The sequence below is a fragment of the Natator depressus genome, chromosome 16 (genome assembly GCF_965152275.1).
Source record: "Natator depressus isolate rNatDep1 chromosome 16, rNatDep2.hap1, whole genome shotgun sequence".
NCBI lineage: Eukaryota > Metazoa > Chordata > Testudines > Cheloniidae > Natator > Natator depressus.
The window spans coordinates 6,802,371-6,811,140 of NC_134249.1; the positions used below are offsets into that span (position 1 = coordinate 6,802,371).

Here is an 8,770-nt window from a genome sequence, read left to right on the forward strand (position 1 = left end):
TTGAAATCTGTTGAGGTTATTTGTACTGACATTCTGGGAAGGAGCAGAAAAGAGCATTGGGGCTGCGGTATAGCGCTTGCATAGGCTTTCTTTGCCCTGTTTTTAAGAGTTAACAGCAAGAGATTGATAGTCACATCTACATCGAACACATCGCCGGCCACCGACAGTACCAGGAGGTGTGAGCCGGTACAACATTGTGCATCCACTATGGGAAAGGGACTGAGAGACTTTTTCCATTGGACCATATGAACTGGAACCATAAACTCACTGAACATTAAATCCCACCAAATGAGGGTAAATCCATCCTCATCATTGTATCCATTCATTATACTCCACACCTGAACATAGCCATTATATGAACAACTTACCCCCATATCTCAATGTCTGTACTTTGACCCGTTAAACTTTTACCCCCAGTCAGGGAGATTGCAGATTATGATTCCTTATGCCACCCATTCCTAAACCGAATTTCGCACCCCTTGATAATCTGTACCTTATTCCCTAATAACTAGAAACTTCTATGCTTAAACTCTGTCCCGTTTTCTTTTTACTTCAACATCATCTTAATAAAAGTATTAAATCTGTTCTTATCAGTTTAATATCTGATATGTCCTTTATTTAAGGACTGTATATTAAATTGATTTTTGAAACAGGGGGATGGAATAGGAGCTTGCTCTATCCACCCCACGCATTGACCTGGTATTGCAGTGCTTCCAGGAACAGTGCATTTCCCTTTGGGGAGAATATTCTGGTCAGAAAAGCAGAAACAGTTTTACTGTGATGATGCTTCTTTAAAGCTGATTTTTTGAAGTAGTTGACAGATCTGTAGTGCTTTGGTTTCTTTATAAGAAAATATTATTACAATCTCCTAGGGGTGTTTTGTGAGTCTATTGTCTTGCTAGAGAACTGTTTAAGAAGCCAGCATCTGTCTTTCTGCTGTGAGTCTTTCAACCGCATGAGGGATGAATGCTTTCCAGACCGTGGGTCTTTTGGGGAGATGGTTGGTTGGCTTTTGGTTTCTTTGTATTTTGGAGGGGGGGGGGTTGGTAATATTTGAGGTCACATGTATATCAACAACTGTATGAGTTACATAGACTTCTCCCTACCCAGCCTATGTTCCATGTATCTTGGTTTCTAAGATCAAGACAAGGCACTAGGTGTCATAGAATCATAGAATATCAGGGTTGGAAGGGACCTCAGGAGGTCATCTAGTCCAACCCCCTGCTCAAAGCAGGACCAATCCCCAACTAAATCATCCCAGCCAGGACTTTGTTAAGCCTGACCTTAAAAACCTCAAAGGAAGGAGATTCCATCACCTCCCTAGGTACCCATTCCAGTGCTTCACCACCCTCCGAGTGAAAATGTTTTTCCTGATATCCAACCTAAACCTCCCCCTCTGCAACTTGAGACCATTACTCCTTGTTCTGTCATCTGCTACCACTGAAAACAGTCTAGATCCATCCTCTTTGGAACCCCCTTTCAGGTAGTTGAAAGCAGCTATCAAATCCCCCCTCATTCTTCTCTTCCACAGACTAAACAATCCCAGTTCCCTCAGCCTCTCCTCATAAGTCATGTGTTCCAATCCCCTAATCATTTTTGTTGCCCTCCGCTGGACTCTTTCCAATTTTTCCACATCCTTCTTGTAGCGTGGGGCCCAAAACTGGACACAGTACTCCAGATGAGGCCTCACCAATGTTGAATAAAGGGGAACAATCATGTCCCTCGATCTGCTGGCAATGCCCCTACTTATACATCCCAAAATGCCGTTAGCCTTCTTGGCAACAAGGGCACACTGTTGACTCATATCCAGCTTCTCCTCCACTGTAACCCCTAGGTCCTTTTCTGCAGAACTGCTGCCTAGCCACTCGGTCCCTAGTCTGTAGTGGTGCATGGGATTCTTCCCTCCTAAGAGCAGGACTTTGCACTTGTCCTTGTTGAACCTCATCAGATTTCTTTTGGCCCGATCCTCTGATTTGTCTAGGTCCCTCTGTATCCTATCCCTACCCTCCAGCGTATCTACCACTCCTCCCAGTTTAGTGACATCTACAAACTTGTTGAGGGTGCAATCCACACCATCCTCCAGATCATTTATGAAGATATTGAACAAAACCAGCCCAAGGACCGACCCTTGGGGCACTCCGCTTGATACCAGCTGCCAACTAGACATGGAGCCATTGATCACTACCCGTTGAGCCCAACAATCTAGCCAGTTTTCTATCCACTTTATAGTCCATTCATCCAGCCCATACTTCTTTAACTTGCTGAGAAGAATACTGTGGGAGACCATATCAAAAGCTTTGCTAAAGTCAAGGAATAACACGTCCACTGTTTTCCCCCCATCCACAGAGCCAGTTATCTCATCATAGAAGGCAATTAGATTAGTCAGGCATTACTTGCCCTTGGTGAATCCATGCTGACTGTTCCTGGTCACTTTCCTCTCTTCTAAGTGTTTCAGAATTGATAGACGTTGAGGACCTGCTCCATGATTTTTCCAGGGACTGAGGAGAGGCTGACTGGCCTGTAGTTCCCAGGATCCTCCTTCTTCCCTTTTATAAAGATGGGCACTACATTAGCCTTTTTCCAGTCATCCGGGACTTCCCCCGATCGCCATGAGTTTTCAAAGATAATGGCCAGTGGCTCTGCAATCACATCCGCCAGCTCCTTCAGCACTCTCGGATGCAGCGCCTCCGGCCCTATGGACTTGTGCTCGTCCAGCTTTTCTAAATAGTCCCGAACCACTTCTTTCTCCACAGAGGGCTGGTCACCTCCTCCCCATGCTGTGCTGCCCAGTGCAGTAGTCTGGGAGCTGACCTTGTTCATGAAGACAGAGGCAAAAAAAGCATTGAGTACATTAGCTTTTTCCACATCCTCTGTCACTAGGTTGTCTCCCTCATTCAGTAAGGGGCCCACACTTTCCTTGACTTTCTTCTTGTTGCTAACATACCTGAAGAAACCCTTCTTGTTACTCTTAACATCTCTTGCTAGCTGCAACTCCAAGTGTGATTTGGCCTTCCTCATTTCACTCCTGCATGCCCGAGCAATATTTTTATACTCTTCCCTGGTCATTTGTCCAATCTTCAACTTCTTGTAAGCTTCTTTTTTGTGTTTAAGATCAGCAAGGATTTCACTGTTAAGCCAGGCTGGTTGCCTGCCATATTTACTATTCTTTCTACACATCGGGATGGTTTGTTCCTGTAACCTCAATAAGGATTCTTTAAAATATAGCCAGCTCTCCTGGACTCCTTTCCCCCTCATGTTATTCTCCCAGGAGATCCTGCCCATCATTTCCCTGAGGGAGTCAAAGTCTGCTTTTCTGAAGTCCAGGGTTCATATTCTGCTGCTCTCCTTTCTTCCTTGTGTCAGGATCCTGAACTCGACCATCTCATGGTCACTGCCTCCCAGGATCCCATCCACTTTTGCTTCCTGTACTAATTCTTCCTGGTTTGTGAGCAGCAGGTCAAGAAGAGTTCTGGGCACACAAGGGTCCCAATCCTGACTTGTTTCCCCCAAAACCTACTGTAATGTAAATGCTAAATAATAATCCTTAACTTCTCAGTGTTGCCACCCTCACCATTGGAAAATCACAAATCAGACTCCCCAAAATCACAAGATTGGCTTAAAAGTCATGAGGATTCTTTTTTTAAAAATGTAATGTGGGTTCTCTTTATTTCTCTTCTGGTTTCTGAACCAGGCAAGCTAGAAACTTACCTTTCTAGTGCAGCCAGAGCCCCGGAGAGCAGGAGCCCCGGATGCCCGGGGCTGGCAGACAGCGGGGCTCCTCACGGTTGTGTGTTCCACACTTCGATTTCACCAACCAAGTATCAAATGTGAACTCCTCAGGCACTAGAGCAGCCTTAACATGGAGTCACAGACAGCCCCTTGGGCACCCTGCATCTATCTTGCCACCCAGGTGAGCCTGCCTTTGTGAGAAATGGTTCCTTGCACCAAAAACCATAACAATATTCCAGTCACTCAGACCAGTCACTGAGCCAGGTCAATTGCACCTCAGTTCTCAAACCGAAGACAACGTTTGTGGCCAATCCTATAATAAACTAGCTAAATCCTTACTAACTAGGAAAAGAAACAAACAACTTATTTACCAGGTTAAAGCAGGGAAACATACACACAAAGGAGTTACAGTCGGAGGTTTCGAAGAGTAGTAGAAGCTGCTGTAACACGCAAGCCCAGTGTGTCCCTGAGGGCTAACCCTAGCCAGACCGCCGGGATCCCTTGCTGACGCTTAGAAGGCGTGCCCTCTCCCAGAAGTCCAAGCAGCATAGGGACAACAGTTTCTTCTTGACAGGGATTTTTATTCCATTCCCCCAGAGCTCAAGCTGATGGGGCAAGTGTTTGTGCAGGTCTCCGCCTCCTCGTGGGTATGGGCGGGTGGGTGAGGAGGAGCAATCAACCAAGTCTTTTGTCCATGGATGATCCACAGTGGCTTGTCTGATGTCCCAGCGCTGTCTCTTGTTTGAAAGGAGATGACTCCTCTTCTGGTAAACTAGCATTTCACTCTTGGTAATGCTTCTCTCCTGACTGGTGGCGGCATGGGGGTTTATAGTTTTAGTGCCTTATAACACTGGATACAGATATTATAGGTGAGAATAGTGCATGCAGCAACTCACAAGCTTTTCATAAAGTCTAAACACAAAACACATTTTTATAAATCCAATGCCTGTTTTAACAACAAAACAAACAGGTGAGCAAGACTAGTTTCTAGCCATGTGTTTGTCACTTTTCAGTAAAGCCTAGGGGCCTTGGCATGAGTTGGCATCTGGTCTGCCAGTGTCAGAAGAGGATTTTCCCTCTTATCCTCAAGTGTCCCCCCGGGGTCTGTACTGGGACCAGTACTGTTCAACTTATTCATAGGCAGCAGGTTAAAAACAAACAAAAGGAAGCATTTCTTCACACAGCACACAGTCAACCTGTGGAACTCTTTGCCAGAGGATGTTGTGAAGGCCAAGATTATAACAGGGTTCAAAAAATAACTAGATAAATTCATGGAGAATAGTCATTAATGGACCTATTAGCCAGGATGGGCAGGAATGGTGTCCCTTGCCTCTGTTTGCCAGAAGCTGGGTATGAGCAACAGGGGATGGATTACTTGATGATTACCTGTTTTGTTCATTCCCTCTGGGGCACCTGGCATTGGCCACTGTCAGAAGACAGGCTACTGGGCTAGATGGACTTTTGCTCTGACCCAGTATGGCCGTTCTTATGTTCTTATCCCATAACCACTTAGTTTTCTTTAGAGCCTTTGGTGAGAGACCCTGTCAAAGGCTTTCTGAAAATCCCAGTTCGCTATATCGACTGACTCATCTTTATCCACATGCTTGTTGAGATCCTCAGAGAATTCTAGAAGATTGGTGAGGTACGAGTTCCCTTTCCAAAAGCTGTGTTCACTCTTTTCCAATACATCCTGTTTATCTGCGTGCCTGATCATTCTACCAGTTTGCCCGTTACTGAAGTTAGTCTCACTGGCCTGCAATTGCCAGGGTTGCCCCTGGAGCCCATTTTAAAAATTGGGTTTACATTAGCTACCTGCCAGTCGTCTGCAACAGAGGCTTGCTTCAGTGGTAGCTTGCGTACGCAGCTAGAAGTACTGCAATTTCATATCGGAGTTCCATCACAACTCGTGGTTCGAAGCCATCTGGTCCTGGTGACTTCTTCCTGTTTAATATAACAATTTGTTCTAAAACCTCTTGTACTGGGATGGTACTTCACATCTGTCACCCAATAAGGAGAGCTCCAAAGTGGGACTCTCCCTCCCGTCCTCTGCAGTGAAGACCGCTGCAAAGAATTCATGGAGCTTCTCTGCAATGGCCTTGTCTTCCTAGAGTGTCCTTTGGCAGCTTGTGGCCCTACCGCCTCTCTGGCAGGCTGCCTGCTTCTCATGTACTTAAAAACATTTTTGTAGTTCGCTTTTGTGTCTTTAGCACGTTGCTTCTCAGATTCTTTCTTGGCCTGACTTGTTAGACTTTGACACTTAACTGGCCAGAGTCCATGCACCTTCCTATTATCCTCACTAGGATTTGATTTCCAAATTTTGAAGGATGACTTTTTGCCTCTAACAGCCTCCGTTATTCTGCTGTTTACCTAGGGTGGCATTCTTCTGGTCCTCCTACTGTTGTTTCTGATTCAGGGCACACATTTCATCTGAGCCTCTAACTGTGGTGGTTTTAAACGGTCTGCATGCCCCTTGCAGGCACTTAACACTTGTGACAGCAGCTCCTTTTAATTTCCATCTAACAATCTGTACTGATGCCGATAGGGTGACTTTCGGTCTTTAACTTTGGTAGCTAGGAAGATGGTAAATCGGACAGAAACCCATTCGACAAACCTCTTCATTTCCTTGTTATTTCCTGACTTTTTTATTCATTTCCTTTTCCTTATTTCCCAGCAGATTGACTAGACACCAGATTTGGGTGCTAGCAGGGGGACCTGGTGAGCTCCTTATTTTCTGATTTCTTTCGGCAGCGTTGAACTTGCCAGGGCACAGTCAGATTCTGGATGCCCATGTAAATGTAATGAGTAGTGCTCACCTTTAGTTCTGTTTCTTAGCTCTTTTGGGCACTCAGTCTTTTGTCTGACATGTGGGATCCCTGCATTAGGAGAGATGGCTAATTAATCAGACCATAAACCTCGGAAATCAAATGAAACCTGAAGTCCATAGAAGACCCCGAAAGGCCCTTGGGGAGTGGAGTGCAAGTTGAGGAAGAGTTCCCTGTACAGCTTACCTCTCAATTATTGTTTTCTTGTACTGAGTGCAAAAGTCAGGAATCAGCTCAGGGTAGGGAGGGTATACCATATGTGTGCAGTGGTTAGACAGGAAACAGCAAGGAACTGGACTGGTATTGAGTTAAACTGTAAGTATCTTATGTATACCTGAGGACTGTATGTTTGAGATAGTTATGTGGGAAGTGGAGGTTTTCAGTGGGCTTTTAGAGGAAATTAAATTGAAAGGCAGCAGAAAGTGGAATCCCAGCTTTTTAAACAATCTGCCAATAACACAAAAAAAAGCTCATGTCTAGTTACTCATTCCAAATTAGAATAAAGTTACAGCAAGATTTAATCATAAATGAAGTAAAATCCTGAAGATTTCAGAACACAACTCCTATAAGGAGACACAAAGGAAGCAATACAAAGTCAACATTGTCACAGAGAAGCGCAGTTAAACTATTTCTCTTTTTTTAACCAGCGTAGTCTCCCCAAATGGAAGGGCACTGTTCCTGGAGAAGGGTCCTGGAGAGGATTTCTCTTGTTGGCATAGGCCATCCACCTCCCCAAAAGGCAGGAGCGAGGATGATGGAAGAATTGTTCTGTCCACTACCTGGACTGATGTAGCAGTGCCGACTTATGTTCCCCGTGCAGACCAGGCCTGAAGGTTGGTGCGTGCTGAACAGTTAAGTCAAAATAGCTCCATCCATCAGGGATGTGTAAAAGGAAAACCCACTCCTGGGTGACACAGCTACGCCGACCTAAGCCCCAGCATAGCTAAGGGCATTCAGGGAAGCGGTGGACCTACAGCAACGGAAATACCTCCTCCACTATGGGGCTGTGCCAGCCTAGTCTCCGTAGCACAGACAGGGTTGCCACCAAGAGAAAGAACAGACAGCAAAAGCCAAAGCGGCCCCAGGACAGGGAGTGAGCCTGCATGTTGGACGAGGGGATCAGGTGAGACAGTGTTTTTGACAGGCCATCCTCCTGCCAGAGGAGGAAGAGCCAAGAAGGAGGGACAGGCAAAAAGCGGCAAGCAGGAAAAGAGGCAGAGCAGCCAGGCAGCTCCCCTTAGGGCAAAAGAAGGCACTGGTCCAAGCCCCCCAAAGGCAGACTTAGAGAGCAGGCCAATCCAAAAGCCCAGGGAAGGACAGAAAAGCAACAAAGAAGCCAGCAGCCTGATCTCCGATTAACAGAGCAGCAGAAAGCACAGAGTGTTACAGTAACTCCTCACTTAACATGGGTCCATTGTTACGTTGCTGATCAATTAGGGAACATGCTTGTTTAAAGTTACACAATGCTCCCTTATAATGTCATTTGGCAGCCGCCTGCTTTGTCCACTGCTTGCAGAAGAGCCGCCCTTTGGAGTGAGCTGGTGGGGGCTGGGAACCAGGGTGGACCGACAGCCCCCCAATCAGCTCCCCACTCCCCTAAGTTCCCCGTGCAGCAGCTGCCCAGCAGGCTAACAATTGCAGGCAGTTCAGCTGTCCCTCCCCCCACTGCCGTGTGCTGCTCCTGCCCTCTGCCTTGGAGCTGCTCCCAAGTCCTGGGAGCCTCCTGCTTGCTGTGCGGGGGGGGGGGGGGGGGGGGGAAGAGGGGTGCTAATGTCAGGGTGTCCCCCTCCCCCAGCTCTTGTACCCCCAGCTCCACAGAGCAGGGTGGGGACACGACAGGATGGAGGGAGCTTGCTGGTAGCAGCTGCTGTCTCAACTTGCTGATCTACTTAAAATGGCAATGTACTTAGAGTGCGGTCAGCGTACTTAAAGGGGCAATGCACATCTGTCTCACACACACACTGTGTGTGTCTCTGTCCCCCTCTTTGCCTTGCTGTCTCCCCTCCCTCCATTTTTGCTGACTTGTAGAGTGTGAGGCTACATTAACAACAATGGGTTAATCCTTGAGGGCTCAGCCGAGTGCTAATTTCATCATTTGGCAGCAAGGCATTCCCTGGGAAATAGCCCACTCTCTGACTTCACCACCTCAACCAAGCTTCACAATCATCATTGCTGTGTACAGTATTACATTTTTATTTAAAACTTATACTGTGTATATG

At 46.5% G+C, this 8,770-nt stretch overlaps 1 non-coding gene across 1 annotated transcript; it reads left to right on the plus strand.

Moving 5' to 3' along the window:
* The first annotated feature begins 541 nt into the window (after positions 1 to 541).
* Positions 542 to 733, plus strand: LOC142000130 (U2 spliceosomal RNA). Its single transcript, XR_012642177.1, has one exon. It is a non-coding gene; the product is annotated as a U2 spliceosomal RNA (small nuclear RNA).
* Positions 734 to 8,770: the final 8,037 nt, after the last annotated feature.